Source organism: Anopheles coustani, assembly GCF_943734705.1.
Source record: "Anopheles coustani chromosome X unlocalized genomic scaffold, idAnoCousDA_361_x.2 X_unloc_45, whole genome shotgun sequence".
NCBI classification, from domain to species: domain Eukaryota; kingdom Metazoa; phylum Arthropoda; class Insecta; order Diptera; family Culicidae; genus Anopheles; species Anopheles coustani.
In genome coordinates, this window is record NW_026525154.1 from 63,730 (window position 1) to 72,702 (window position 8,973).

Below are 8,973 nucleotides of genomic sequence, written 5' to 3' on the forward strand. Positions count from 1 at the left end.
TGTGGTAACATTTGAGTGTAGTTCTGACATCCTCATTTTGGGACTTAGCCGATTTTTCGTAAAATGCCATATGACCCATATGGGTCCTTTCCTTCATATAAGTTTGCCTTGCTTGGTGTGGTAACATTTGAGTGTAGTTCTGACATCATCATTTTGGGACTTAGCCGATTTTTCGTAAAATACCATATGACCCATCAGGGTCCTTTGCTTCATATAAGTTTGCCTTGCTTGGTGTGGTAACATTTGAGTGTAGTTCTGACATCCCCATTTTGGGACTTAGCCGATTTTTCGTAAAATACCATATGACCCATCAGGGTCCTTGCCTTCATATAAGTTTGCCTTGCTTGGTGTGGTAACATTTGAGTGTAGTTCTGACATCCCCATTTTGGGACTTAGCCGATTTTTCGTAAAATACCATATGACCCATCAGGGTCCTTGCCTTCATATAAGTTTGCCTTGCTTGGTGTGGTAACCTTTTAGTGTAGTTCTGACATCATCATTTTGGGACTTAGCCGATTTTTCGTAAAATACCATATGACCCATCAGGTTCCTTGCCTTCATATAAGTTTGCCTTGCTTGGTGTGGTAGCATTTTAGTGTAGTTCTGACATCCCCATTTTGGGACTTAGCCGATTTTTCGTAAAATACCATATGACCCATCAGGGTCCTTTGCTTCATATAAGTTTGCCTTGCTTGGTGTGGTAACATTTGAGTGTAGTTCTGACATCCCCATTTTGGGACTTAGCCGATTTTTCGTAAAATACCATATGACCCATCAGGGTCCTTTCCTTCATATAAGTTTGCCTTGCTTGGTGTGGTAACACATGAGTGTAGTTCTGACATCCCCATTTTGGGACTTAGCCGATTTTTCGTAAAATACCATTTGACCCATCAGGGTCCTTTGCTTCATATAAGTTTGCCTTGCTTGATGTGGTAACTTTTTAGTGTAGTTCTGACATCATCATTTTGGGACTTAGCCGATTTTTCGTAAAATACCATATGACCCATCAGGGTCCTTTGCTTCATATAAGTTTGCCTTGCTTGGTGTGGTAACATTTGAGTGTAGTTCTGACATCCCCATTTTGGGACTTAGCCGATTTTTCGTAAAATACCATTTGACCCATCAGGGTCTTTTGCTTCATATAAGTTTGCCTTGCTTGGTGTGGTAACATATGAGTGTAGTTCAGACATCCCCATTTTGGGACTTAGCCGATTTTTCGTAAAATACCATATGACCCATCAGGGTCCTTTGCTTCATATAAGTTTGCCTTGCTTGGTGTGGTAACATATGAGTGTAGTTCTGACATCCCCATTTTGGGACTTAGCCGATTTTTCGTAAAGTACCATATGACCCATCAGGGTCCTTTGCTTCATATAAGTTTGCCTTGCTTGGTGTGGTAACATTTGAGTGTAGTTCTGACATCCCCATTTTGGGACTTAGCCGATTTTTCGTAAAATACCGTTTGACCCATCAGGGTCCTTTGCTTCATATAAGTTTGCCTTGCTTGGTGTGGTAACATTTGAGTGTAGTTCTGACATCCCCATTTTGGGACTTAGCCGATTTTTCGTAAAATACCATATGACCCATCAGGGTCCTTTCCTTCATATAAGTTTGCCTTGCTTGGTGTGGTAACACATGAGTGTAGTTCTGACATCCCCATTTTGGGACTTAGCCGATTTTTCGTAAAATACCATATGACCCATCAGGTTCCTTGCCTTCATATAAGTTTGCCTTGCTTGGTGTGGTAACATTTTAGTGTAGTTCTGACATCCCCATTTTGGGACTTAGCCGATTTTTCGTAAAATACCATATGACCCATCAGGGTCCTTTGCTTCATATAAGTTTGCCTTGCTTGGTGTGGTAACATTTGAGTGTAGTTCTGACATCCCCATTTTGGGACTTAGCCGATTTTTCGTAAAATACCATATGACCCATCAGGGTCCTTTCCTTCATATAAGTTTGCCTTGCTTGGTGTGGTAACACATGAGTGTAGTTCTGACATCCCCATTTTGGGACTTAGCCGATTTTTCGTAAAATACCATATGACCCATCAGGGTCCTTTGCTTCATATAAGTTTGCCTTGCTTGGTGTGGTAACATATGAGTGTAGTTCTGACATCCCCATTTTGGGACTTAGCCGATTTTTCGTAAAGTACCATATGACCCATCAGGGTCCTTTGCTTCATATAAGTTTGCCTTGCTTGGTGTGGTAACATTTGAGTGTAGTTCTGACATCCCCATTTTGGGACTTAGCCGATTTTTCGTAAAATACCGTTTGACCCATCAGGGTCCTTTGCTTCATATAAGTTTGCCTTGCTTGGTGTGGTAACACATGAGTGTAGTTCTGACATCCCCATTTTGGGACTTAGCCGATTTTTCGACCAATACCATATGACCCATCAGGGTCCTTTGCTTCATATAAGTTTGCCTTGCTTGGTGTGGTAACATTTGAGTGTAGTTCTGACATCCCCATTTTGGGACTTAGCCGATTTTTCGATCCATCCTATATGACCCATCAGGGTCCTTTTTCTTCATATAAGTTTCCCAAGACTTAGTGCTTTTTACCTTTGGACACCAATATCACCCTTACGGGTTTCTTTGATCTTCTCACTTTGTATTGACCAAATGTAGGTCTTGCCATGCCAAACATATAATTGTTCTACACCAAGTCTCTATCTCGTACCGCCAGCTCGGTACATTCGATCAACCTGCCCTTAAGGCACCCGGGACTTAGCCATTTTTTCACATTTTTCATGATTTTGAGGCAACTTTTCTCGACTTTGTCACCTTATATCACCAAGATCCTTTCCCTTTAGCGCTTCACTCTGTTCGTATGATATTTAGCGCTGACTATCACCTTTCTATCGCTGACCTCAACTTCTTATTCGGTGCCATAGAGCCAGAGATATTTGGTGTATGCTGTTATAAGGGAAGTTTGTCACTTTTTCAAAGGCCCACTTTGGGACGCCCATATCTCACCTTCACGTATCTTCGATCTTCTTGTCGTCTATGGACGAAACTTAGGTCTTGTATTGGCCAACTTATAAATGTTCTACGGCCAAGCCGTATCTCTTACCGCCAGCCCGGTATTCATGGACTTAGTCGGATTTTCGCCTCTCGTGGTAACAATTTCTGACTTTGACTCACAATAACACCCGAACGGTCACATGCTAGCGCTTTGCTTGGTAGAAAATAATAGTTAGCGCTACCTTTTCTCTTTCCATCGATACCTTGTTCGTTCCATTCCATGCCATACAGCCGAAGTTATTATGTTTCCCGTTTTCCATATCATGTGGAGCTTATGCTCTGGGAAAACCATCTAACACCTGTACCACCCTTTTGGGTACCACCGATCTCGTCACTATGTTCGGGCCAAATATAGGTTATAACATGCCCAACATATAATTGTTCTACACCAAGTCTCTATCTCTTACCGCCTGCTCGGTATTTTACTCGTAAGTCCAAATTTCACAACTTGTACTTTTTGGCCCAATGTACTCGAGTTTCAATTTTGGTAACATTTTTCGACTTTGACACTTAATAACTTCCAAATCATGCTAGTTAGCGCTTTGCTTTCTTCTAGTCGTATCTAGCGCTGGGTGTTACCTTTCCAAAACATATCCTAGCTTAACAATCCATGCCATACAGCCGGAGCTATACGGTGCACAAGTCAAATCCATTTTAGCCATGTTTCATTTTTGCCAATTTTTGACCACTCGTATCACCCTTCCAGAGTGGTCCGATCTTCTCGCTTTCTATGGACGACTTTTAGGTCTCGTAGAGGCAAACTTATAAGTATTCTACGTCAACCCGCTATCTCTTACCGCCTGCTCGGTATTCTTGGTCTTGTGTGATTTTTGGAAATTTTGGTATTATTTTTCCACTTTGTCGCTTAATAACTCAGTTTTGCTCAACACTTAGCGCTTCGGTTGTTTGGGATTATAGTTAGCGCTCGGTTCGACCTTTCCAACACTGATCTTAGCTTGTCGATCCGTTCCATACAGCCTGAGTTATTCGCGATACCGTGTTTCAACCCATTTCTCAAGTCTCGTTTTGGTCCAACTTTGAACCAGCCATATCACCCTGATGGGTACCTCCGATCTTCTCGCTCTATATTGGCCAAAGTTAGGTCTTGTGGTAACGTACTTATGATTGTTCTACGCCGTGTTCGTAGCTCTTATCGTTCGCCCGCTATTTTCGATCATAAGGTGAATTTTCGCCTCTAAACCACCATTTTTCACCTTTGCCCTCTAATATGACCGACTTGCTCAACACCTAGCGCTTCGCTTGGTAGGACACATAGCTAGCGCTCGTCAAGACCTTTCCAACGCATATCCAAGCTTTCCGATCCGAGCCATACAGCCTGAGCTATAGGCGATACCGTTTTTCCCATTTTCTTGGTCACACGCACTTTAGGGTACCCCTTTTTGCCTTTGACCCTTAATACCTCCTCCGGGTCACTAGTAGGCGCTCAGCTTGGTAGGAAACATAGCTAGAGCAGGCCTTCACCTTTCCAAAACTGCCGAAAGTGTACCGATCCGACATCTAGAACCAAAGTTATGGTCATTCCCATCATGCTCTACTTTCATGGTCAACCTAAACCAAGCACACCTAGGTTGGACCAACTTTCACCAACTCATCTCGAACCCCAAATTTGCTTCGACCTACTAGGTTTCCCTAGTAAAGTGGTCAAAACATCCATTACAACACGACTGGTCTTTCTGGTGGTCGACCTAGGCGACTTTGTTCGACGACCACCACCCCATGGAACTAAAAGACGTCCCTTGATACGGACCACCGATACATTTTCCGGCCTGTCTAAACTACACTCATCGAAATTTTTTTGGGTCCCCACCGTCATACAAGTTTGCCTAGGTCAAGTTTTTCTTCCGGATCGGCCGCGGACCTCACTTTTCATTATCTAGGGAGGCCATAGGGCCCCAAAAGGGGTTTTTTAAAATTTTCGACACTTTCGACTTTGGTCGGATTTTTTCCGATTTTGGTCCGACCTAGGGACTTGGTGGTCCAAGGAGCCTCGGGACCAAACTTTTTTCTCAGGGGTCCCTACCTCCATACAACTTTGCCTAGGTAAATTTTTTGTTCCAAATCGACCGCGGATTTCACTTTTCAATATCTGGGGCTCGTGTAGAGTCCGAATATGAGGTTTTCTCATTTTTCGACATTTTCGACTTTTTTCGACTTTTTTCGGGTTTTTCGACCTAGGGGTCCGCCGAACAAATTTTGGGTCAAAAATTTTTATTGAACTAGTCGAAAGTACGCAAAAAGATAAGACTTTTTGCCGAAGACACCATGCCCCGGAACCGACTCCTTCCCCTTCAAAATTGGGGACAAACGTGATTTTTGAAACTTTTCCTTAGGGAGCCCAAGACTTAGAAAATTTTCAAATTCTCGATTTTTCGATTGCGAGCTAGCGCTTTGCGGTCTTCGGCAATGTTGTAGATCTCGACGAGATAAAACTTTTTGGTCAAGGGACATTTTGCCCTCCGACCCCTCCTTCCCCCCGCAAATCGCCCCCCAAAGTGCAATTTTTGCATTTTCACCTCTTTGCACGCACTGTTCGGCCCAAATGGCCACTTTCTATGGGTCTGAGCGCTTTGCGGTCTTCGGCAAACTTTTAGAGCGTACCAAGCCCTAATTATAATTCTTCTACACCACCTTCGTACCTCTTCATCCCTGGCCGCTATTTGCGTACCAAGGTAATTTTTGTTCATTTTGTCAACATTTTTCATCTTTGACTGCTTATATCGGCCTTGCCATGAACCGATAGCGCTTCGCTGTGTTCTAACGTAAGTTAGTACTGCTCAATACCTTTCCAAATCATGTCTTAGATTGTCATTTGCTTGCATACAGCCGGAGCTATGAGCGATACCGTAAAAAGTACCGAAACTTGGAAAAATCCTTTGATCGCCCATATCCCCCCTTTGGGGGCCAGATATCGAAAAAAGTTCTGATTCAAAAAGTTGCGCATTAACGTGTTCTAGTTATGTTTAGAACATTTCACTTCGCTAGCTGGCCTGCAACTTAGCCGTAATTGGGATTTTAGGGTGTTCTTGGAGGGCCCATTTCCTGCGACTTGGTATCTTTTGGGCCCAATGTTTCTCTAATATCTCCACGAGTTTTCCAGATAGCCTTTTCAAACTTTCAGGGTGCCTAGAGCACCTCAAGACCTTTCCAACGCTATGCCGTTCGCCTCGTTCGGACATCTACAGCCGAAGTTATTCGAGGTACACTGTACCTTACCCTGTTTTCTCAGTACTTGGTCGAAAATTTCGATCAGCCATATGACCGACTTGGACAACCCTGAGCGGGTTGGCCCCATATAACTAAACTTTCGTCTCGTGTAGGCAAACTTATAAATGTTCCACGTCAACTCGCTATCTCGTACCGCCTTGACGGTATACTTGGTCCAAGGGCCATTTCCAGCGACTTGGTCGCAATTTCGCTCTAAGTTTCGCTAATACCTTCGTCCGTGGACATGGTGATTTATTGTTCGTATTTTTCCTTGATAGTCCCACTCAAGACTATTCCATACCAGAGCCAAGCGTCCCGCTAAGTGCCATACAGCCTGAGCAGTAATTCATGAAAGGTACCTCTACCAGTTTTTGCCATACTTGGGTACAAACTTTGTATCGCCCATATCTCCACTTTGGAGGCCAGCCAGCACCTTGGCCCCATATACTTTTTTGTTGTTCATACCATGCACCAAATATAATTGTTCTACGTCAACTTGCTATCTCTTCTCCAACTTGCCGTTATTCTTGGTCCAAGACCCATTTCATTCGTTTTCGGACCCATTTTGCTATATGTTTCACTAATAGTTTCGGCCATGGACAAGCTGATTTTCTACTTGTATTTTTCCTTGATAGTCCCATTCAAGACCATTCCAAAACACACCGCAACTTGTCGCTCGGTGGCAAACTGACCGAGTTATAATTCATGAAAGGTACCTCACCTTGGTACACCACGTGGTCGGCCCAAACCATAAACCGACCAAACGACCGACTTGGAGCACCCTGACCGGGTTGGCCCCATATAATGAAAGTTGCGTCTCTACACGCCCAACTTATGAATATTCTACGCCAAGTCGCTATCTCTTACCGGTAAGCCGGTATTCACCTTCCAAGGGGGATTTTGGTCAAGTGCCATTTCCTGCGACTTGGTCCCCGAATACGACCATCATCACCTAATATCTCCGTGGTCTTTCAACTCAGCCTCATGAAACTTTCAGGGTAGATAGGTCTCCCCGAGACCTTTCCAACGGTGAGCCGTTTGCCTCGCTCGGCCATATACAGCTGAAGTTATTAATGGTACTTGGTACCTTACCCTGTTTTTTCCATACTTGTTCGTACTTGGGTACAAACTTTGTATCGCCCATATCTCCACTTTGGAGGCCAGCCAGCACCTTGGCCCCAAATACTTTTTTGTTGGTCATACTATGCCCAAAATATAAATGTTCTACGTCAACTTGCTATCTCTTCTCCAACTTGCCGTTATTCTTGGTCCAAGTCCCATTTCATTCGTTTTTGGACCCATTTTGCTATATGTTTCACTAATAGCTTCGGCCATGGACAAGCTGATTTTCTGTTTGTATTTTTGCTTGATAGTCCCACTCAAGACCATTCCAAATCACATCGCAACTTGTCGCTCGGTGGCAAACTGACCGAGTTATAATTCATGAAAGGTACCTCTTCTTGGTACACCACATGGTCGGCCCAAACCATAAACCGACCAAACGACCGACTTGGAGCACCCTGACCGGGTTGCCCCCATATAATGAAAGTTGCGTCTTTACACGCCCAACTTATGAATATTCTACGCCAAGTCGCTATCTCTTACCGGTAAGCCGGTATTCACCTTCCAAGCGTGATTTTGGTCAAGTGCCATTTCCAGCGACTTGGTCCCCGAATTGGACCATCATCACCTAATATCTCCGTGGTCTTTCAACTCAGCCTCATGAAACTTTCAGGGTAGATAGGTCTCCCCAATACCTTTCCAACGATATGCGGTTTGCCTCGCTAGGCCATCTACAGCCGAAGTTATTCATGGTACTTGGTACCTTACCCTGTTTTTTCCATACTTGTTCATACTTGGGTACAAACTTTGAATCGCCCATATCACCACTTTGGAGGCCAGCCAGCGCCTTGGCCCCATACACATTTTTGTTGGTCATACCACGCACTAGTTATAAATGTTCTACGCAAGCTTGCTATCTCTTCTCCAACTTGCGGTTATTTTTGACTCAAGTCCCATTTCCATAGTTTTTGGTACCAATTTGCTCTATGTTTCGCTAATAGCTTCGCCCAAGGACTTTGTGATTTTTTGTTCGCATTTTTCCTAAATAGTCCCACTCAAGACTATACCAAATCACACCTTAGCTTGTCGCTCAGTGCCATACAGCCAGAGTTTTAATTCATGAAAGGTACATAACCTTGGTACACCACGTGGTCGGTCCAAACCATCAACCAACCATATGACCGACTTCGAGTCGAGCTAGCGGCTAGGCTCAATATAATGAAATGCGTGTCTTGATGCGGGCTACTGACGGTCTGAACAATGTAGCTCGCTAGCTCGTCTCTAAACTTGTGTTTTGGTCGAATATTGGGTGTTCATGTACCACTTCGGGTAACATGGACTTTGGTGCAACTTTACCACTTGTGCACTTAATTACTTCCCGGTCATTCAAGTCTTTGCCTTCATACTTTCAGGGTAGTTAGGTCTCGTCGAGACCTTTCCATACATATGCCAAACTCATCGATCGGACATCTATAGCCCGAGTTATTCGCGGTACACCGTACCTTACCCTGTTTTTTCCTCAATTGGGTACAAACCTTGGAACACCCATATCGCCCCTTTAGAGACTAGCTGGCACGTTGGCCTCATATAATGATAAGTGCACCTCAACTAGGGCTACTGACGGTCAGAACATTTCAACTTGCTAGCTCGGGCCCACACT